Here is a 23,824-nt window from a genome sequence, read left to right as displayed (position 1 = left end):
TGGAAAAGGGTAGTTTAAAGGCTAAAGGCAACAAGAAAGCCCGCAGCGCAAATGTCTGTGGGGCTATTCAAGCAGTTCCTAAAGAGGTTTAGAAGTAGCCCCAGTTTTCCCTGCTGGCTCTTTGGGCGTAGGAGCAATCTATAGACATATGGCAATTTTGGAGGCTGGCGCAGCGCCAAGTGGGAAAGGCTGAAGGCAGCAGGAAAGCCTGGAGCTCCAAGGTCTGTGGGGCCATGCAAGCGGTTCCCAAAATGCCTTTAGAACAATACATAGTTTCACCTTCTTGCTGATTGGGCGTTGGAGCAATCTCCAGACATATGGAAGTTTTGGAGGCTGGCATGGTGCTAAGTGGTAAAGGGTGGTTTCAGGGTGAAGGCAACAAGAAATTCGGCAGCCCCAAGATCTGTGGGGCCATGCAAGCGGTTCCCAAAGACCTTTAGAAGAAGCCACAGTTGTCCCTCCTGGCTCTTTGTGCGTGGGAGCCATCTCCAGACATATGGAAATATTGGAGGCTGGCGCGGCGCCAAGTGGTAACATGGTTTTTTGAGGTTGAAGGCAGCAGGAAAGCCTGGAACCACAAGGTCTAAGGGGCCATGCAAGCGTTTCCCAAAGAGCTTTAGAAGTAACATTTTTCCCTCCTCGGTGTTTGGGCCTGGGAGCAATCACAGACATATGGCAATTTTGGAGGCTAGCACGGTGCCAAGTGGGAAAGGGTGGTTTTGAAGCTGAAGGCAGCAAGAAAGCCTGGAACCACAAGGTCTGTGGGGCCATGCAAACCGTTCCCAAAGAGCTTTAGAACTGGGCATAGTTTTCCCTGCTGGCTCTTTGGGCGTGGGAGCAATCTCCAGACATGTGGGAATTTTAGAGCCTGGCGCGGCGCCAAGTGTGAAAGGGGGGTTTTGATGCGGGAGGCAGCAGGAAAGCCTGGAGCTCCAAGCTCTGCTGGGTCCATGCAAGCGGTTACAAAACAGCTTTAGAACAACACATAGTTTCACTTCCTTGCTCATTGGGCGTGGGAGCAATGTCCAGACTTATGGAAATTTTGGAGGCTGGCGCGTCGCTAAGTGGGAAAGGGTTATGTTGAGCCTGAGGGCAACAAGAAATCCCAAAGCCCCGAGTTGTGTGGAGCCATACAGGCAGTTCCCAGAGAGCTTCAGAAGAATCCACAGTTTTCCCTGCTGTCTCTTTGGGCGTGGGAGCAATCTCCAGACATATGGAAATTTTGGACGCTGGCGTAGCGCCAAGTGGGCAAGGGTAGTTTTGAGGCTTAAGGCAGCAGGAAAGCCTGGAGTCCCCAGGTGTGTGGGGTCATGCAAGCGGTTCTCAGAGAGCTTTAGAAGTAGCCCCAGTTCTCCCTGCTGGCTCTTTGGGCGTGGGACCAATCTCCAGACATAAGGGAATTTTGGAGCCTGGTGCAGCGCCAAGTGGGAAAGGGTGGTTTTGAGGCTGAAGGCAACAGGAGAGCCCGCAGTACCAAGGTGTGTGGGGCCAAGCAAGTGGTTCCCAAAGAGCTTTAGAAGAAGCCAAAGTTTTCCCGCCTTGCTCTGTGGGCGTGGGAGCAGTCCCCAGACATCTGAAAATTTTGGAGGCTGGCACAGCGCCAAGTGGGAAAGGGTGCTTTCAGGGTGAAGGCAACAATACAGACCGCAGCCCCAAGGTCTGTGGGGCCATGCAGGCGGTTCCCAAAGAATTTTAAAAGAGGACAAAATTTTCCCTGCTGGCTCTTTGGGCGTGGGACCAATCTCCAGAGATATGGCCGTTATTGTTCCTGGCGCAGCGCCAAGTGGGAAAGGGTGGTTTTGAGGCTGAAGGCAGCAGGAAAGCCTGCAGCCCCCAGGGGTGTGGGGCTACGCAAGCGGTTCCCAAAGAGCTTTAGAACAAGGCATAGTTTTCCCTGCTGGCTCTTTGGGCGTGGGACCAATCTCCAGACTTATGGCCATTTTTGTGCCTGGCGCGGCGCCAAGTTGGAAAGGCTGGTTTGTTGGAGTGGCAGACGGACCCAGAGTAACGATGGAATCTCAATATGCGTATGAACGTTCTCTCCCTTTATTCAAGTTCTCACAAAATATATATAGACAGGCAATAAGAGCACGCACTAGCGGCAGCTATATGATTGGCTTACAGTCTCTGTTCACACGCTGTCCATACAGTTCATTCACAGATCAAGCTGGTTACAGGAATTCACATAGTAAATTGCTTAGTCATTAACACAACATATTTTCTACCTTCTCAGTTCCTGTTTTTCCCATGTACTAATTCCATCTTCTACCACTTGTTTTGATCTTAATCTAATCTCTCCTAGTAGGGAGGCTGGCTCACGTGACCATTTTCTCTCAGACACATTCCTACAATACCCCCTTTTTCTTCTTGAGCCAGCCAGACCTTATGCATGGCATTTTCAATCATGTCAGTCACTTTGCGGAGAACACATGAGGCTACCATAATCAATAATAATATAACCAACAGTAGCATGAGCCCTTGCTTTATTAAGTCTGGTAACCATCCCGTTATACCCCATGAGTTTGACCAATCATCAAAACCATTTTTTGACCGCTTTTAATTTGGACATGTTATCCTTCTTGTGACGCTCTTAGTAGGTTACCTACTAAACACAATTAAAAACAGAATCAAAAAGAACCCTGCTAAGGCAATAAATACCCAGATCCCTAATTTTAGCCCAGAAAGCAAATTTCTTTGGATTTACCCACGAGAAATCCTTTTGTAATATTTCAAATACATTGCGGTTGCTGACAGCACAAGCAACCCTGGAAAAACAATCGTGGTAACATGTCTATCATCATAGTTACTGGTTTTGTAAAGGTATGTGGCAAAAATACCCACTCTAACGCAGTCAGGCTCTTTGCAAGTGCATCATCCCACTGTCCTATCAGGGCATAAAGTTGAAATTCTTGTAGGAAGGTGTTCAATGCGTCTTGCAGCAGTAGTCGACTATATCTTATCTTTCAACATGCTGTAATGCCTTCTGAGCTGTTGGGGTTAATGAACATAAAACATGGGGTGGTGGGGGCAGACACAGTGCTTCAGGGCATCCCCAGTACCTTCAAAGTGTGCTCATGTCTCTCTCCCCCTCTCTGACCCGAGACAGCCTTCTTATATCCTGCACTGGATCGAGTAGAAAAGTACAGGCCAGAGTCGCTGCACACGTGGCCAGTGTATGCAGCGAGTCTCACCAAACTCATGATCCAGCTTTGCTAACAGCAGCTGTCTGATACGTGACTCCATTGTTGTAATCCCTTCTTGTTATCTTCTTCTGTGAAGGTCAGGTTCTCATGGATACACACATGGGTTTTTAGAGCAACATAGTCTACAACTCGTACAAGGGTACGATGCAAAGCAGCATTTACAACTGATTGTAAATTAGACAATTATTAGACACGTCAAACAGCATACTAAACATAACAGACAAATTCCTTCCACACAGGCGATGAGTATAATTTGCTTCAACCAACCCCACCCCCATGTCCATCCAGCAAAAAGATTTTCAAAAGTGGTCTCCACAAGTTGCTGGTTCGGTCGGTGCAGTTCCTGCAACTGGGCATGGATGGATTTGGGGTGGTCACTTAGATTCATACTATACAGTCCTTTAAAATCTTGACAACCATGCCTGTGAGCTGAAAGCAAAAAATCAGTAGCAGTTCTGTTTTGCAACATTGCATATTGAATACTATCTACATCTAGCAATAACTCAGAAATAGCGGTACTAGTAGCATTGTTAAACTTATCCTTGGCAGCAAGAGAGTCCTTGTTATCACGAATCCTTGGCAGCAAAAGAGTCCTTGTTAGCTAGAGCGCATGCAGACTCCCTGTTCTTGCTGGTACTGTGCTTTGATCTTCTTCCACAACAGGCCAAGATTCTCAAGCAGCTAGATAAGGTGTCTGTGAGTCCATTACAGGCTTATGTCATCCAAATGTTTTTCTTGCCAGCACCCGAGACTGAATAACAATTGGTGTGATATATGTGTTTTCCAGCACCCAGGTGCGAGTCCCTTGAGTGTATTTACAGTCCTTCTCGGTGATCTTCCGTTGCTTTCCCATATTCCACCCCCTTGCTCAAGAGACCGCTTCTGCTGGGTTCATTTTAGTCTCGCAGGGTATAACAGAGAGCAATCTACTAAGGCATGCAATAACATATACACATATAGGAAAAAACCAAAAACATATCTCTATGGTACTGCTTTGAATCAGGTGTCCTATTTCTCTTTTTCTGATGCTTTCTCGTAATGCTTATGGCATACTTTTGTGCGAACGTGGCACATTTCCCATCTAATTTTTCCTGTTTGGTTTCTTTTTTTTTCTTATTTTATTTTTCTTTTTTCTTTTCTTTTTTTTCCATCACTTATGACTGACATAAAAGTCTGCCTTTACAACAAGAGCTCAGTTTCTCATTTTTCCTTAAGTTTCTCATTTTCCTACAGAGCATCCTATAGATTTTGGCTCAACTCCTTTTCCCAATCAACCATGACCTTATAGACAAACAACAAACAACCAGCGATACGCCATGCACGGGTGAGCCGTTCCCGAGAGTGTAAACGTGTCGGCTGGCGAAAACTCCCCCAATATTTCAGGACTTCCATCGGTTCTACAGCCCCTACCTGGGGCGCGCTTGCCTTACGCGCTCGCCTTACGTCTAAACATTGTGTATATACAGACTTCTTCACTGGACGGAGTGTCAGCCCTAGTTGCATATGAGAACAGCACCACACCGGGCAGAACACCTGCTCAAGTGGAGTCACCTAACGACACTGCACACAACAAAAGCAAACAGTAGCACACACGCTGATCAGCAGGTATAAGCTGGCGCCCACACACACACTTAAACAGCAGACTATAAAACCAGCACTTCTATCTCAGGGAGATGACTGGGGAGGGGAGGGGGCGAGGCGGGCAATGGCAGGAGCCAACAGCTCCGGCTCTGTCCTTCTCTGCTGACATTCTGCCTCCTCCATCGGCCTCAGGTGGAGCAGAGGGGATCAGCAGGGGATCGTCCCAGACCTTCGGACCTGGCCTGTTCGATCCCCCTCCCGTGGGTTGTAATGCTGCAAAAGCCCCGGCCGCCGTGGCTCGCTCTGCCTTCATATCTTGTAAGGTCGATAACACCAACCGCTATGTCGTCGCTAACGGTGATGCCTCTTTGTCTCCTTTACTTATCACTTCCCACAGTTTTTTCCCAACAGCCTCCCATATTTCTGGTTTAAAAGCTGTCTGGGGCTCTGGTGCGAATCTGTTCTCTCTGCACCATATTAACAACCTTCGGAGCATACGCTCATCGTATGTCACCCCTCTCTTAGAGAGGATATGCAGGAGAAGTCTTAATATAGCCCCTTCTTCTTTTGTTACTTGTTGCCCCATCTCCTGCCCCGGCTGCTCACCTCTCTCTGGGTGTCCGTGGCCACGTCGTCTGTTTCCTCTATTCCGGATTGCTGCCCAGTCCGCCCGGTCTCAGTCCAGCTGAGCCGTCCTCCAGCCGGTGGGTCTCCTTCTGGGTCTTCCGACCCCCGCATTCCGTTGCTCAAGCCAAGCGCCAATCAGTATCACGTCAGGGTCACCATCTGAGGAGAAATAAGTGGACTCCAGACGATCCAATGTGAATCAACAGAAGGCATTTATTAAGCATAGATCACCATCTTTTATACCCTGTGTTGTAGCTGTACACGCGACTCGCTTATTTCTGATTAGCTAGTTACACTGTCCATGTGCTCTGCATGCAGTTCGTTCACGCATCAGATTGGTTAGTAGAATTCGCATAGTAAATTGCTTAGTCCTTAGCACAACATGTTTTCTACCTTCTCTGTTCCCATTTTTCCCATGTACTAATTCCATCTTCTACCACCTGTTTTGCTCTTAATCTAATCTCTCACAGTAGGGAGGCTGGCTCACATGACCATTTTCTCACAGACACATTCCTACACTTGCCCAGCAGGTGGTTGCCAGAGCAGTGGTGGTCCCTGAGCTCTAGGAGATGTCTGGAATGGATGTCTGAAAGCCTGGTGCCTTGAGTGGGCTTTCTTGACTTGAAAGGCAGTTGGTACCTGAACGTCTGTGCAAACCTTTGGAGGTTGGCAGGGAAGTGTTGCAAAAGCATTTGAGAGCCGCCGTGGTCAAGGTTTTCTCTAAGCGTGATCCATGGAAGCATTTCCTAGAGAAGTCTTTAGAGCATCTCCAGTCTCTGGGGCCTTTGTCTGTGATGCGCTTGATTTGTGCAGGTGATTTTCCCAGTTGCTGCTGGGGCAAGGAGTTGGGTGGAAAGTGCAGTGAAAAGCTTTCAGTCTCGCTGAGAGAAATGGAAATAACTGATGTGCTTTCTTCCACTGCAGGGCAGGAAGAGAGGGCCCAGGGCCAGGAAGGGGGTGTTGCCTATTTGTTGGTTCTAGGTGGCTGCTGTTTCAGCACTTGCTGTAGCGTGTCTGTTGGAGGACGGCAGATTGGATGGATCCTTGGTTTCATTCCTCTCAGAGTAACTCTTTTCAACTCCCCCTGTGCTTTTCGTTTCAAAGGATTGCCAGGTGGGACATGCATGGATTGTTCTCCATGGCAGTGAAGTGCAGCCCCCAGAACTGCCTCCCAACCTCCGTTGGTCCTGCCTGGCAGTGGAAGCCCATCAAACGGCGTGCAGCTAAGAGTGATGTGGAGCACCCTGCTTCCAGCGGGGAGAGCAAGGCTGCTGCTGAAGGGCCAAGCTGTCAGGCTGATGGCAGAGCCAAGGAGCAGAAAGGAAGGATTCCCAAAATGCCAGAGTGCCCCCTTCAGCGTGGATGGCTAGAGCTTTGCAATGGGTGAGCCTGATTTCCTTCCCCTTCTTCCCTTCCTTCTCTCCCTCCTCCTTCCTTCTTTCCTCTCTTTCCTTTCCTCCTCTTGGCAGGAAGGAGAGGAAACAGACAGCTGTTGACAGCTGCCTTCTCTCAAGAGATGCCTTTCAACTGTGGAGATGCCCTGCAGCTCTTGTTGGGGTTTGTGTTGCATTCTGCCTCCTGTATTTTCTTCCGCCCCAGAAACTTGCCTTTGCTAGGCAGCCACTCTCAATCCTTTTGCTGGGTTTCGGTACGAGTTGCCTGCGCACTTTGGTTTTGGAGCCTTCCGTCAGGCAATCGTGGGCATGAGGATGTCAGGTTTCCAAGTTGCCAGCTGCGCTTGCTTGTGACGAGCCCAGAACATAACCCCTGGGAGCCTTGGCTTTGTTTCCAAGCTTTCTTGTTGCCTTAGCACTTGTTTTGCACTTTCCTGTCAGCTTTTGCCATTTCTGCATTTACATGAAAGCGTCTGTAGGGGTTCTTGTTGCCTCTCCAAGAGAAAAAGTCAAATTGGCGGGGCAGGGAAGGATGTGAGGAGGGACGAGGAGTTTTGGGACTGGTTGTTGTAGCTGTTTGAAGAGTGCAGTTTGTTGTTTGTGTGCAGTGTCTTAGGGCAAAGTGAGGCTTGCCAAAGGGGCAGGTGTCTGTGTGTTGTTCCAAGAGCCTTGCTGTGCCCAAGTGAAACTGGGAGGATTCCCTGCGCAGGCTGCTCTGCCCCAACTGCCTGTCTCCCTGGGCTCCATTCCGTCCACCCTTCTAGATGTTAGAAAGCAAGCCAGCTTCCATCCCATTTTACTTTTTCCTTGAAATCCAAGAGAAAAAAGATGGCTAATGTCTGTGTAACCATGTGTTACAGATATGTATGTGTAACAATCCATGGATACAAATTGCCCTTGAGTACCTTTCAGGTGAGAGCGATTCTACTTCCTTGCCCTTGTGAAATGAGGACAGTTTTTTCTGCTTTGTCCGAGTGTCCTTGGGTCACAGTTTCACCAACTAAGGATGGCGACAAGCTTGTGATTGGTGTGGGAGGAAGTTCTTGTTTCTTGATTGGCCTGCTCTGTGGAAAACTTGTTTTGCAGTCCTTCACATGGTGGAAACATTAAACTTGCTGGAAAAACCTGGGAGGTGGACATGTATGTTTGGTTGAAATCTCTTCCTGGAGGCACGTGTTCATGTGCATGTAGCGTTTTTAAGGTGAAAGTGCCAGGGAAATGCTGCTTTTCAAAGGTCTTTGTGTGATGGGAAGTGGCAGTCCCTGTGCAGGTTAAGCTGCCCCGTGCTCCCTTTGGAACTCCCTGTCCTAATCTCTCTCCCTCTCAGCACCATTATCTGTCTGGTTTTCCAGGCTGTGAAGTGAAACTCTCAAGTTCTGGGAGCTTTTTGCGCTCTTTCTTGATTGCAGAGTGGTGTTTTAGCTTGAGAGCTGTGTGGTCTCTGTCTGCTCTGCCTGAAAATGCACGTGAAAGGAGTCTGCCTGGTTTGTACGCCTATGGGTGAGGTGGCCAGCTGGCCCTTTCGGTGGGGTGGCTGGTGGTGGATGGCCAGAGTGATGGTCATCAGGAATTCCTGCTGTTGGTACTTGCCCTGTATCTGCTTGGGTCCAGGGGTGGAGATGGTGATTTCTGTGGCATCTCTGGAGTCTGGCTCTTGCCGCGAGACCTTTGATGTTGCAGGGGTGGGCTGCTGTAAGCTAAGTTCAGTATGTTCAGTTTGAAACCGTTCCCTCTCATCCCATGGCTCCCCTCCCTGATCCAGAGCCCCTCCCCAGCTCTCCTGGAGCCCCTTTAGGGACTGGAAGGGGCTCTAAGGCCCCAGAGCCTTCTCTTCTCCAGGATGAACACCCCCAACTCTCGGCAGCATCACAAATGTGCGAAGCCTGATGATGTGTGTCCCCCCGGCCCTGCCGAGGGCAGCAGGGCATTACTCACACTGCACACGCGCTTGCCCATCAGCACGGGAAAGAGCAAGCTCGTCACCTCCAAAAGGCCATTTCCTAAGGAGAAGCGAGGCCCAGCTCCCACCCAACTGCTCATGCAGAGCACAGTGTGAACAGGCTGTTCCTCCCCAGGGGCTGGTCTCAGAGAACCTCCTGGGGGCACAAGGACGCGAGCCCCAGCTGAAGGGCCAGAGCCCAGGAGGTGACCCTGTAGACAGAGGGGACGGGGGCTGGTACGCATACAATTTCCCCACCGCCTCATACACAGAGGCTTTCAGCCGCCACAAGCGCTGCCAAGCGACCAGCAGCAGGGATCCCCTGACGGGGTTTACTCCACACCAGTCCTTTGCGGGTTGCGTAGAGGACGGAGAAGGCACCAGGTAAGGTGTTCACAGCAGCATCACCCTGCTCCTTCCATCACACCCTCGAGCCCCCTCTGCTTAACGGGGATGTCCCAGGAGGACCTGGGTAGTGTCCTTACACCACCCGCCCCCCTGCAGGGCTTCTTTTCTTGTTGGTTGGGGGGTTTTCCCTCAAAAAAACCTAATTCTGCTTTTGTAGTCAGCAGAGCACAGGGTCAGCCTCAAAACTGCAGTGCCCAGACGGCGAGAACCGAAGGGAAGGGGAAAGGACACTTCAAGCATTCAGCCACCAGGTCCGAGCGGTAATAAACAGCTAAAATCTTCCACGTCCTCAGGGATACCGGGAAGATGAAGCATCTCCTGGAGGGACAAACCACGACACATTGCCTTTGCAATACTTCTTCCTTTGGAGAACCTCCTCCGATTTTGGGACGGATTAAGCTCATCAGTTTGAAAGCAGAGAGCGATGCGGCTGCTGTCCCGCACCACAGCCAAACCACCGCATCAGTCGGCCCAGGAGAGCAGACCTTCAGGCGAGAAGCAGCACCGGGAAGGCTGATCCCACCCACGGCAACAGAGGGCACGGCCCCAAAAGCACCAGCTTTCCCCCAAAGGTGAGGAGAGGAGAGACCGCATCACCGGGAAGGAATCACCTCACATGATGGTAACTGCCATTACAGAAACAACACCACACGGTTATTTATACAAGCATTCCAACACGGGGCTTCCAAACCAGCTATTGGGCAATTTTTCCTCTGCGATGGTCAAGGAAAGACCTGAAATGCCACTCCAGCTCTGGAGCGTAAGCTGCGGGGGCGGGGGGGAGGAATGAAAGGAAAGGGGAAACCCCATGTTTAAACTAATCTAGCTGGGTCTGAGCGTAACAGAGCGAGGATCGACACAAGCTCTTCATTGGGCAGACGCCCGGAGGCAGCGCCTGCGGCAGAGCAGCAATAATCTCCTACTTCGCTATTACTGGGATTCTCGCTGCTGAACAACGTCCTGGTTGTCCCTTCAGGATTTTGGGACAATCCCTTGGAGGTTTTGGTGCTCTGATACCCAGCCTGGCCAGAGTCTTCTTCCTCCAGCGACTCTAAGTGAGCTAAAACCCACAGTGATACGTCAACCTCTTTTTCAATGACAAAAAAAAATAAATCACTCTCATTACCAGATCAAGTTTCATTCCAGGAAGGCTCTTCAAATAATTTAAATATTTATTTTAATAAAAAGAAATAAATACTTATCTTTTCACATTATAAAAATCCCTGGAGACAGCAAAAAACAAACCAACCCCAACCACAGGGGGTTCTCTTGCAAATCAAAAGACGGTAAATGCTTTCTGTTGATGGTCATCACAAATCCGGTTGTAGGAATCAAGTAGGTGGTGGATTATTCCAGAAACAGAAGAAAACTCTCTTGGAGGAAACAGTAGTTCAGCACCTTGTTGTTGGGAAGATAAATTCAGCTCACACAACTGTGACCACCACCAGATGAGTCCCATTTGTCCACAAGGTGGCCACGTGCACTGCAAGGTGTGAGCAGCCCTCTCTGTGATGGCAGTTCTCAGCATTTGTTCTTAACCTTCCCTTGGCCAGGTGACACCAACCTTTCTGGCTTGCACTTAAGGTGTATTAGCTAATTTCAAAGAGAGTTACTGTCTCCAAAATAGGGGCAGGCGGGGGGTGGGGGGAAAGAACAATCTTAACCACTACTTCTTAACCTACAGAGAAAAATTTTTTTCTTAACCTACAGAGAAAAATTTCTAATACCAATAAGGTATTAGTAAAGTAACTAGAAGAAGAGCTGGTCACCCAAAGGTGATCCCAAGGCTACTCCTGTCGTGCATGTCTCACAGCAGCTCTTGATGGAGTATTTCCCACACCATCTTCTTGCGGAAGTAAGGCATGTGGGTCTGAAAAGAAAAGAAAACTCCATTAAATACACCTCATGGCAGAAAGAGACACAAAATACCAATAAACACCCAGTTAATTCTTTACTGTGAAGTTCCTTTTAAGAACTGTCAACACTTGCCCTTCGGGTACAGCCTGGCTTTCACCCACACAGCTCCTAAGAGGGCGGCATGACACCAAAACCAGATCTCCTTGACTACACAACAGCTTACAAGCACTTTCACAGAAGAGCACTGCCTTGGAAAAGAACCAGGGTCTTCATTGGTCAAAAGCTGAGACCCATTTCTCCCAAAGATCCGAAGGCCAGATCCCACAAACCCACTGGCTGCGGTATCTCGCCCAAGAGGAATCTCACTGGGAGCAGATACCTCAGCCGCTGCGTAACTTCCCTGGCTCTTGTCTCTATGCGGAAGAGGCTGGAGCTGTTTAGAACCTTCACTCACCTGTGTAAAGGTCATCGGTTTGTCTCTGCAGATGTAATCTGCGTATTTGCAGGTAAACACGCCGCAGTCGCTTCCATTCGATTGCTGAGGGATTTCCTAACGAATGCAAAGAAGATGGAGAATTTGCCTCTATCTTCAAGGAAAAGCAACTTGGAAGTAGCACCCATTACCAAAAATACCCTAACCAGACACTCCTGAACTTGCACCATCCCCAATAACTGCTCCCCAACACAAGGAACAGACCCCAGGAACTGCACATCATCCCTCCCCTGGGCTTCCTACGCTCGGATGTTACAATCCAAATTCCTCGCAGGCTGATAAGGGACAGCAGGCTTCCTCCCTGCAAGGTGTCTTGAGGTTTGTACAGTGTCTTTCTGAAGTGACGTTCCTTAAATCGAGTCTTTAGGTGCTGCTTTTCACTATTAACTTGTTGAGAAACATCAGCTCAACCCCTTGCTTTGTCACGTGCCAGGATTTGGGCTGCAAGCCAGAAGCCTACGTTCTCTGACAACTGCTAAAGAGACTTTAAATTGGACTTGTGAAATGCGGGCAAAGCCAAATTCACCTTAACGTGGCAGAGGAATTAAAAAAAACCCAAGAAAGTATTCAGCCAGCAAGGAGAGGCACTGCTCAAAGATTTCATCCCAGCCTGGTTTCCTGGTCCTCTTGCAGCCCGATGTGGTGCCATAAGAAGGTGCTTATGGCTGTTCTCTAAAGTCCTGGCCTTATGAGAAAGCGTTAAGAGCTCTGTGACAAGGAGTTCTAGTTCACATTTCAAGTGCAAGTAGTGTTCGCTTACATGGGGCTCCATGCTGTGAATAGTCCACTCTGAAGCATTCAGCTTCACGTGTCTTTTTTCGCAGCTTTCTTCTTGCAGGTATTTGCTGTTTAAAACAAAAGAAAAATCACTCTTCATCGCTGTCATTTAGGCCAAGAAAAAAAAGGCTGCTGAAAGATCCCAGGAAGACGAATGGCAGGAGAGTAAAGTGTCAGAGGATCCTCCCAGCAGCTGCTTTAAGGCATTGGGAGGAAAAATCCAAATCTTAAATTCACAAACACTGTGAGAGGCTGTGAGCTTATGACCAGCAATGAGACCAACAATTCCAACAGAGGCTTCCACAACAGCCTAAGTTCAGTGCTTAGTAGAGGTCAAAAAACCCCAAATGACATGTTATCAGAGGAAGAACAGAAAAACCAAGCAAGGAACCCTCATGTCGTCATTCCACCCTGTGCCTGAATCCCACAGACTGCGTGCACCTCCGGACGAATAAATACAAAAGCTTTTGGGCCAGTAGCTCTGTCCGAGGAAGTTTCCAGGCCACCACTTGCTGGAAAAAAGGACCGGATGCAGACCTGTTCTTATACCCTTTCCCAGGCAGCTGCTGTTAACTGGTCAGGAGAGCACCGCACTAAACCAACGCTTGGTTTCTCTCTGTGGGGCCGCTCTCCTTTTTCTTGGGCTACAAAGCTGTTGCATTAAGGGTTGTTACTCCGTCCACATCAGTGGCATAGACTTCTAAGGATGCCTGCTGGCACAACATGAAAACCTGTTCCCGTTCCATTGGAGAGGTGTGCGTGCCAGCCGACACAGCTGGAAAAGCTTGCTACACGGTACCTGTCTTGAGCGAGAATGTCAGAATGACAAAGAACACCCAGTGGCATCTTGAAACACTTCTTCCCTGAAACGCTTCCCTTTCGTCAACAGCCCGGTTTTATCAATCACTAAAAAAGTTGGTGCCCATGTGCCACGGGGCTACCATGTCTTTGTCTGGGATATAGGGGGAAGGTGGCAGAAGCCAGGCACCCAAGACACTGGGTGGAGGGGATGATGTGAGACTAGGTAAGGAGTCACTGTCAGACAACTCGCAGCAAGCGAATCCAGGATTTCTGCTTTGTTATCTACAAGAAATGGGAAAACTTGCAGTCGCGTCACAGGGGCAAAATCCAAAAACCTTCTCCTAATTCACAACACAAAAGCAGTGACTGAGCAGTTACTTACAGCAGAGTCTCACAAATCTGGTCCTCTTCTTGTCCCAGGGAGTCAAAGTATTTGACCGTCTTCTTTCTGGTGTCGATGACCTGTTATCAAAAGGTGACTGTTAGACAAAGTGCACCCCTGTGCTGCACAAACCTTAATGACTTTTCTCGCTAGCTTTTTCTCCCCACCCAGTTCTAAAGAACAAGCCCGTCTGACTCACCGCTAGCGTCCAGTGCAAGCGCAAGTTAATGGGCACTAAGAGGATGTCCTTCTCGAAGAGATCCACGTGCCTGGTCCATCTTCCTACTGCTTTGTAGCCTCCAGAAGTTAGTTTTTGGTAAAAGAAAGAACTAAAAGCATGGACTGATGGATACCCTGCCTGCTTGCTTCTTTCCATGACAAGACCCATGTAGAAATTAATGACCTGTACCATAAAGAGGAAGCTTGAGATGTAAAACAAGACACTAGCTTACCAAATGAAAAACACAGCAATGTGTCTTTTCTGGCCACCCTTAAGTACGCAGCTGAGAGAACTCCAGCCTCAGCTGTCAGCTTTTGTTGTGAGAATTTCACACTTGGTTACATCTGCAGGTTGACAAAAACACCTGCCACCCACTCCAATAACCTAGACTAACTCCTGGAAGCTGCACAAGACAAGAAGTAAAGGAACTTCCAGAAGCACTGGACCCTTAAGTACCTAAAATAAGAACTGTGCAGAGATTTCTGGGCTCTGCAGTGCAGCTCACCAAATAACTTTGCAAAGACTTCTGTACACGGTGAAGGGGTATTTTGAAATAAACGCTCCATTAGAAGATCCTTGTGCTGCAGCTAGTTTTACCTCATCGTTTAGCCAGCAAAGGTTCCTTAGGGTGTGGATGTCCTCGCGAGTCACCCTTAGTTTGAAGGCACTGCTCATGACCTCATCTGGCTCACTTTTGCCTAATGCGGCAATGACCTCTCTCTCCGTGGCCTGAAAGGAAAAATTAAATGGGGAAGGACTTGTGAAACAGAGCATCCAGCATGCCAACCTGTGGGCAGCTTTCAACTCAAACACGGCCTGGAAATGAAGCTCAGATGACAGAGCAACAGGCTTTGCTGGCTTTCGGCTAAGGTAGCAATCGCCCTTTTTTGTTGCTTGGTTGGTTTCAGCATCCTAACTTGGAACTTTAGGGCCCAGGTTTGCTTCGATTTGTTTTCGCCAAGGAAGCTGAGATAAAACACCGAGACTGGCAAACACACAGCAAACGCCTTTCCCGTGTGATGCTGTAGCCCTCGCAATGCTGAGGTTTAAGCCAACCGCAGCAGGCATTCTCCATGCCAAGGCAGCTGAGTCAGGAGCCTGAAAGAATGTGAGGGTGAGGGAACTTCAAGGGACCTGAAGCACCAGCAAAGGGGGAAACTGAGGCAGCTACACTGGAGTCAGACAATCGGGAGTCCAGGTTGTGCATGCGACTGGTTGCAATTTGGACGTTTCCATCTAAGTCTGCTTAAGGAACGCAAATAAACCACTAGGTCTGTTGGTATAAAATACTCTGAACTGCAATAGCATCTTCTTCTCGGTTGAAGGTGGGCTAGGAGGATAAGAAAACCCCTGGTTTTCCTTGTACTGAGCATCACCCCGCAGACTTTGTAAACTCTGGACTTTCTAGCCCTTTCCAAGTCAATCCTCTGTAGGCAAAAAAGGGAGCACTCAGTTAGACTACACCTACACCTCCCAAGAACAAAAGCCGTCAAAATTCAGACAAGCAGGGGAACCTCAACTCCCCCTCCCTGTTGCATAGCGTAACTAAGTTAACTCCTGTGACCAGTGCTACATGCAGCGCAACCATGCCCAGTGCGCATCCACGGCTCGGTGAGATCCTGAGGACGTACGCACGCAAGATGCTCAGGTCCCCCACAAGCAAGGCAACACCATGGATCAGGAAAAGCTTCTCTTTCAAGTTCTATCTTCATGGTAGGACAGGTTGAGAGGCAGATCCCATATAACTGTATGAATCCGGTTAGCACTGCTCTGGGAGACTGTTGTTAAACCTGGACTCATTTTTGCCCGAGTAACAGAAGCCCCACAAACCCTTAGGTTAGAGCACAACTGAAGGAGCGCGTGGAGCATAAGATGCTTAAATCCTGTAAATCCTTCACACCAGCTTTAGTGCTGACCTTTGCACTGGGAAGTCAGAGCTGCAGACACTCCCTAACGGGTTAAACCCCAGTTCTTCAGATTTCAAAAAGCCTTAAGAACCACCTATAACAAATGGGGTTCCTTGCAGCTGTTTCACAGCCTTCAGTTTTGTCCAACAGCCTGTCAGCTACGGTACCTCTGTGAGCGGAGTAAAGCCGCCTGCTCTTTTTTGCAGCCTTGGGAGTTTCTTTTCTTCCACATCAAGGGCGGGTGACTTTTTGGCCCCAGCAGGTGACAGAGGTACTTGGGATAATACATCTTCTGAGATCTGACCTCCACGCTGTTCCTGTTAGACAAAAGGACGTCAAGCTAGCAATCCAGCACAGATTTTTTTGCTAGGGGATAGTACAGAAGATCTTCCTCAGGTCTAAAACTGGAAGGGCTTTTGTACACACAGCCAACCAGCAAACTCCAAAGGTACTTTTTGTCGAGGACTGCATTCCAACTGCGCACCCATGGAGTGCTGCACTCAAACTAAACGGAGGCAAGAGAGACAGAAAGTTAGTTTGCCTTGGAGTAGCATTAAGAACCCCAGCAAAGCCTCCACGTGTAGGCAGCAAGTTGAGACTGAGATTACTATTTCTGATTTCCATGACTAAAATTTAATTTTGATCTCAATCCTGACCAGGGATGAAAGTCAAAGAGATGTACTTCCTATCTCACAAAACAAGACACCACTAAAGACACCACAGGCCAGCTTTGCAGGTCAACTAAGCCTGTGCGGTAAAAGCTTTGAGGCTGTACCGAGCACATTAAAGGGGAAGAAGAAAAATAGCGGGAAACCCTTTGTGATAGTGCTACTCAACAAATCATGTTCCCGCTTTCCTTGGGGAAAACGACCTGGACAAATACAGATACTGTTGAGTAAGTACTGAAAGTGAGGAGCGCAAAAATTTCTCATCACCAATAGCTAAATTTTCCTAAAACCCAAAATAATGAATAACACAAGCTTACCCCTGCAACAGCTTGTTTCTCTGCTGCGTCCTGTTCCAGAGACTCTTCTGCTGGTGGGGAGCCCCTGCAAGGAGAGGGGGAGAGAGAGAGCAGTGAGCTGTGTACCTGTACTGTCCCACGGAATTCTCAAGAATTCACCTTCGGGATAAGAAATGCTTTTTCAAGGCTCCTGCTGACTGGAGCCGCGGTTGCACACGTGTGACAACATCCTCTCAGCTTCCAGCACGATTCTTTCGGAGCAGCAAGACTGGGATAGAATGAAGAGCTGGGAGCTTTGTAAATTCCTTCCCATCTACCCGTGCAAGACTCCTTCGGTTTCTCTTGATCAGTTTCATTCTTTGGAAAACAGGGAAGCAACCAGCACTTCCTCTGTCAAGTGCTCTGGGATCTACCGGTGATAAATGCTGCATGCTAGGTGTTCTGCTGCAAGGTATAACATGAACGCCTGCAACTATACCTGCAGCCAAATAGAGTTAGCTTACGGAAACTAAGACCAGCACAGGGAACTACAAATGGGACAGCCACAGGATATTTACTTGCCTTCTGTAGGCTAGTCAAGAGAGTGACTGTCCCCATTTGGAGAGGATTATCAGTAAAACCACGCAGACTCTGAAGAGCAAACAAATGCACAGACGTTGCAGTTACCCGTATACACACGTGCCTTCTTCAAAAACGAGAATTTGCCTTGTCACCAAAGACCCCCTTTTCCAGGAGGGAGACCTACAACAGACTCTCACGGTATTCTCCACTTTCAGTCCAGCGTCGTAAGAGTAGTATCACAAGCTTTGTCAAATGACTTCCGTTGGTAGTTAAATCCACAAAAAAAGGCAAGAAAACGTCCCTTTTACTTGAACCCATCCTACTCTCTCAGTTCCTTTCTTTCCTTCTCTCCCCTCGAGCTTAGGTGAACCACTGACAATTTAAGCACAGAAAGAACAGTGCCGCACAGCTAAATAGAGCGCTACTGTTTCAAGTGGGGAGAAGAATAGGGACGGAAAGAGACATGCACACAGAGCCAAAAGAAACAAGAACCATGATTAAAAGAGATGCTACCTGGTCATAAGATCTCCCTGAGACGGCTCTGGGCAGCAAACATCTAGCCATTTGATATCTGCACAGAAAAACAGCAGTATTAAAAAAATAAGTCAACTTTCAATTTTACTTTTCAAGTCAAAAGAAGTACAGAAGCCAGAGTTTTCTAAGGTAGGTGAAACCTAAGAAAAATCAGGCATATTAAATACTTCTGCAACGTGCGATACCTGTCCTTCTCTTTTCTGCTGCAGTCTCGGCAGGATCATCCGCAGGTGTACAAATGCTGAGGAAAGAACACACAGAAGAGTGGTTTGAAACTTCCTTCAGTTTCTACCAGGCTGACTTCCCTCCACAGGACCCAAACTTCCAAAGTTACTTTTCATAGCCCAAAGGTTTCCCCCTCCGAGCGCCCCTGGCATCATCTCAGGCACGCACACGCCAACTGCCACCGCTGAGCATCCCCCAGCAACACCCCCCAACCTCTCCCAGGCAACGGACCGCTCACATACAGCTAATTATCCCACTACAGCATACTAGGCCTCTTTTCCTCATTCTGTTAACACTTTCTAACCTTTGACATTTGTTCCCATCACCAAAAACTTGCGGAAGTTAATATGTCATGTTTCCCTCTTTCCTCAAGGAAAGCAGCGTACCAGCGATTCCTAAGCCATCCGAGTTCATCAGTCACTACGCTGAGTTGCAAAGAAAAGACTAAGTAGGACAGGAAAGAAAAGGTGGGAAAGCAACTCATGCATACACCCACTTCAATAACTCACGGCTAAAGCAGTGCCCGTGAACTAGGTCTTGAAATGATTCTCAGCTGCACCCTTTCTTATTAAGCCTAAGTCCAAATACTAGATCAGTTGATAACAACGATAAAATCCAGTAAAACTTTTTACTTTGGGAATGGAGCACAAAGGTTGTTCCCAGTTGGTTTTTTCCTCTGTTTGTCTCCCAAAATGCCATGACAGACGGCAAGGATTCTTGCAAGAATTCTTTGGTATTTCTTACACAAAATAATTTCTTTCAAACCGTTATGCTCCCGAACCCTGCGAGCCCACGCCAAGCCCTGCCACCCCGCAGGGGGGGCTCTGGGTGGGCAGAGAGGCCGAGCCCAGCCCAGGAGCGTGGCGGGAACCCCAGGGCGAGACACCCCACTGCGCCCCAGCCCACAGAGCGGCTAACGGCTCAAGCCCCTCAGGCCGAGGCGGTGGGGCCGACGCTCCCGCTCCGCGCAAGCAGGCCCCGGGGGAGTTCCGCAGCCCCCTGAGCCGGGGCAGGCCATGGGTGACGGGCTTGGGTGATGGGGAGATGGGACGGGGCGAGGCCCTCGGGCAGCCCGGAGGCGGCGGGGCTGCTCGCTGATCTGGGTGGCGGCCTCTTGGGCGGCGGCGAGACCCTCAGGCGGCACGGGGCGGCGGCGGCGAGGAGGGTGCCGAGGGCCCCCAGCAGCCATGGGGACAGAGGCCTCGCGCCGGCACGCGGTGGAAGGGTGCCCGGCCCGCGCACCCAGCACCGCCTCCCTATTGGCTGCCGGGGAGCGCCCCCCGCCCCTCGCAGATGGAGGGGAGGGACGGGGAGGCGGCGGGGCGCACGCATGCGCCATCTTGGCGCTGCCTGAGGGAGGCGGTAGCAGCCGCCCAGCCCTCCGCCGCCTCCTCCCGGCTTGGGCCGGGCCTGTGCCGGCTCACCCCCCTCCAGGCGAGGAACTTTCCCTCCCAGAAAGCCCGGAGCCGAGGCCTGGAGGGACGTGGAGGGGGACGGGCCCGTCTCCCTTTAGGGAGAGGCCCAACAGAGGCCGGAGGGACCTCGCGGGGGACCCACAGAGGCCCGGGGGCCCCCATGGAGGACCCAGAGGCTGGAGAAGCTGTTCCGCCTCCCGCAGGACGGAGACGGGCATCACCGCCCGCCCACGCGGGCTCTTGCGCGCCTCCTGCTGCCTCCTCTGCTCTCAGGCAGTGAGGGAATGGCATTGCCGGGCTTACCCAGTGCTATCGAGGTAGCGCAGCCACCGCTTTTTGCCCATGCGCTGGGGAGCCGCGGTGCCTGCGCCCGGCTCCACCATGGCAGCGGTGCAACTAGGGACGCGGACGCTGCATTCGACCATGGTGACGAACCGTGATGTAGCGGCGGCCAAGGGCCCGCTGCAGGGAGCCCGGCTAAAGCGGCTGCTCTGGGGCTGGCAAGCAGGCTGGCGAGTGCTGGGGCTGGCTCCTGGTGGCCTTGGCTGGCTCTCGGGGGCAATCCCTTGCCCTGCCCCGCTGTTAAAGGTTTTTTTTTTTTAATACAGTGCTTCCTAATGGTTTATCAGCTGTTGCCTCTGGGGTGGAAATGTGCACGTGTTGCTGCAGCCACGTCCCGGAGAGACTTTTCTCTCCTGGAGAGGCACATGAGGCGTGAAAACGAAGTTTTAAGTCTAAGAGGAGCAAAGGGGGCAGAGGAAAGTGCTCAGGGCAGGAATGGCTGTTTGGAGCAGCCCTTGTCACAGGAGGTCCCACTAGCTTTTTATGCCTGCAGGGAGTCTTAAGGGATGGTGGGGTCTGGTTTAATGAAAACGACCTTCCTTGTTCCTTTAGGAACTGAATTGCCACTTCACTTATGCTCCAGGGCTCTGGCCAAGGAAGATGCCTGAGCGCTGGATGCAGAAGTGGATGTGGCAGAGGGCTTGCAGGCAGGCTGCAGGCAGGGTGGGTGGTGGAAGCAGCCCGGCAGAGGGCAGGGCAGCCCCATGCAGGGCCTGCAACTTGGAGATGAGTTGCCTTCTCCCTCCCTCTCCTCTGCCCATCCCGTGTGTCTTATGTGAATCCTGCCGCCGAGAGCTGGAGGGGGCGCAGGGCGTTTGTTTGAGTTCCTGGGTAAGGAAAAATGCAAGGGTTTTCTCGGTTTAGCTCTGTGAAGCCAAAACTCATCTGCAACACTCCTGTTTCTGGCCACAGCAGAGAGAAAGCCGGAGCGCTGAACCCACCGGACAATATTCTAGAAAAGGGGGAAGGGTGGTCTTTTGGGGAAGGGGTCTTCCCTGCCCCCAAGGCCAATGTGGCACACATGAGACTCATACAGCTGCCCTGTGGCACAGGGTGATGCTGAGGCTTCTCTCCTGCCTTGGGACCCCCTACCCTGGGCACAGGTGTGGAGCCAGCCCTGGGGCTGCAGGATTCCTCTGCCAGGCATGTCCCCCCAGCCACAGTTTCTCCCACCCTGCAGCAGAGCCCACGACAGGACAATTCTCAGAAAAAGCAGAGAAATCTTCTCTGGGAATTGTGTTATTCTAAAGCAGCTCCTCTGTGCTTCCTGGTAACACCACTTCCTTGTCCTCAGCAGGAAAGGGATTTTAATGCTGTTAAATGATTTTAAAACACCTGTGTGAATGGCTTTGTGTGTGCCGGAAAAGTACCGGACAGTGATGGCAGGGTCAGCGTGGCTGTGGTGCCTGTCCAAAGATTTTGTCCCAATCGGATTCCTTTGTGCGTGGTGTTTGGTGTGGAGACTGTTGTGATCTCTAAACATCAATAACCAAACACATGAAGAAGTTAGAGATTCATTAAATTAATGCCACCAGACTGAGAGTCTTTCTTTTTGGAGTGGAGTCTCTTGTTGCACCTTACATTAAATGCTTTTTTGTTTTTCCCTCTCTGTCTCCTGTATATGGCAAAAAATTCCCATTTTTCTAAAGGCAAATAAACAACAGCTGAATGTGCGAGAGGCTGTACGTGGGAGCAATCTGAAGACATATGGAAATTGTGAAAGCTGCGTGGCGCCAAATGGTAAAGGGTGTTTATGAGGCAGGAGGCTCCAGGAAAACCCGCAGCCCCGAGGTCTGTGGGGCCAAGCCAGAGGTTCCCAGAGAGCTTTAGAACAACGCACAGGTTTCCCTCCCGGCTCTTTGGGTGTGGGATCAATCTCCAGACATATGGAAATTTTGAGGCTGCAGGGGCACAAGGTGGTACAGGGTGGTTTTGAGGCTGAAGGCGGCAATAAAGTCCGCAGCCCTAACGTCTGTGGTGCCATGCAAGCGGTTCCCAGAGAGCTTTAGAACAAGCCACATTTTTCCCTCCGTGCTCTTTGGGTATGCGAGCAATCTCCAGACATATGGAAATTTTTCCTGCTGGCGCGGCACCAGGTGGTACTGGGTGGTTTTTAGGCTGAAGGCGCCAGGAAAGCCCACAGCCCCAAGGTCTGTGGGGCCATGCAAGTGGTTCCCAGAGAGCTTCAGAACAAAGCACATGTTTCCCCCTGGGTCTTTGGTTGTGGGAACAATATCCAGACATATGGAAATTTTGGAGGCTGCAGTGGCGCCAGGTGGTACTGGGTGGTTCTGAAGCTGAAGGCGCCGGGAAAGCCTGGAGACCCAAGCTCCGTAGGGTCATGCAAGCGGTTCCCAAAGAGCTTTAGAAGACGCCACATTTTTCCCTCCTGGCTCTTTGGGTGTGGGAGCAATCTCCAGACATATGGAAATTTTGGAGGCTGGCGCGGCACCAATTGGGAAAGGATTCTTTTGAGGCTGAAGGCAGCAGGAAAGCCTGGAGCTACAATGTCTGAGGAGTCATGCAAGCGGTTCCCAAAGAGCTTTAGAAGAAGCCACAGTTTTCCCTGCTGACCCTTTAGGCGTGGGAGCAGTGTCTAGACATATGGGAATTTTGGACGCTGATGCAGCGCCAAGTGGGAAAGGGTGGTTTTTGAGGTTGAAGGCAGGAGGAAAACCTGGAGCTCAAAGGTCTGTGGGGCCACGCAAGCAGTTGCTAAAGAGGTTTAGAAGTAGCCCCAGTTTTCCCTGCTGGCTCTTTGGGCATGGGAGGAATCTCCAGACATATGGAAATTGTGGAGGCTGATGCGGCGCCAAGTGGGAAAGGGTGGTTTAGAGGCTGAAGGCAAGAGGGAAGCCTGCAGCCCCGTAGTCTGTGGGGCCATGCAAGCGGTTCCCAAAGACCTTTAGAAGGAGCCAGAGTTTTCCCTGCTGGCCCTTTGGGCATGGGAGGAATCTCCAGACATATGGAAATTGTGGAGGCTGATGCGGCGCCAAGTGGGAAAGTGTTTTTTTGAGGCTGAAGGCAACAAGAAAGCCTGCAGCCCCAAGATCTGTGGGTCCATGCAAGTGGATCCCAAAGAGCTTTAGAACAACACACATTTTTCCCTGCTGGCTCTTTGGGCATGGGGCAATCTCCAGACATATGGAAATTTTTGTGCCTGGTGCAGCGCCAAGTGGGAAAGGGTGATTTTGAGGCTGAAGGCACCAGGAACCCCGCAGCCCAAACATCTGTGGGCGATGCAAGCGGTTCCTAAGAGATTAAGAATAACACACAGTTTCACCTCCTTGCTCATTGGACATGGGAACAATGTCAAGACATATGGAAATTATGGAGGCTTGCGCAGCGCCAAGTGGGAAAGGGTGGTTTTGAGGATGAAGGCAGGAGGAAAGCCCGCAGCCCCATAGTCTGTGGGGCCATGCAAGCGGTTCCCAAAGAGATTAAGAACAACACGCAGTTTCACCTCTTTCTTCATTGGGAGTGCGAGAAATGTCCAGACATATGGAAATTTTGTTGGCTTGCGTGGCGCCAAGTAGGAAAGGGTTGATTTGAGGCTGAACGCACCAGGAAAGCCCGCAGCACAAGTGTATTTCTGGCCATGCAGGCATTTCCCAAAGAGCTTTAGAAGAAGCCACAATTTTCCCTGCTGGATCTTTGGGCTTGGGAGCAACCTCCAGACATATGGAAATTTTGAGCTCTGGCGCGGTGTGAAGTGGGAAAGGGTGGTTTTGATGCTGAAGACAGCAGGAAAGCCCGCAGCCCCTATGTCTGTGGGGCCATTAAAGCGGTTCCTAAAGAGGTTTAGAAGTAGCCCCAGTTTTCCCTGCTGGCTCTTTGGGCGTAGGAGCAATCTATAGACATATGGAAATTTTGGAGGCTGGCGCAGCGCCAAGTGGGAAAGGCTGAAGGCAGCAGGAAAGCCTGGAGCTCCAAGGTCTGTGGGGCCATGCAAGCGGTTCTCAAAATGCCTTTAGAACAATACATAGTTTCACCTTCTTGCTGATTGGGCGTTGGAGCAATCTCCAGACATATGGAAGTTTTGGAGGCTGGCATGGTGCTAAGTGGTAAAGGGTGGTTTCAGGGTGAAGGCAACAAGAAATTCGGCAGCCCCAAGATCTGTGGGGCCATGCAAGCGGTTCCCAAAGACCTTTAGAAGAAGCCACAGTTGTCCCTCCTGGCTCTTTGTGCGTGGGA

This window comes from Larus michahellis, chromosome 2 (assembly GCF_964199755.1).
Source record: "Larus michahellis chromosome 2, bLarMic1.1, whole genome shotgun sequence".
Taxonomy (NCBI): domain Eukaryota; kingdom Metazoa; phylum Chordata; class Aves; order Charadriiformes; family Laridae; genus Larus; species Larus michahellis.
This window is presented reverse-complemented; position numbering follows the sequence as displayed.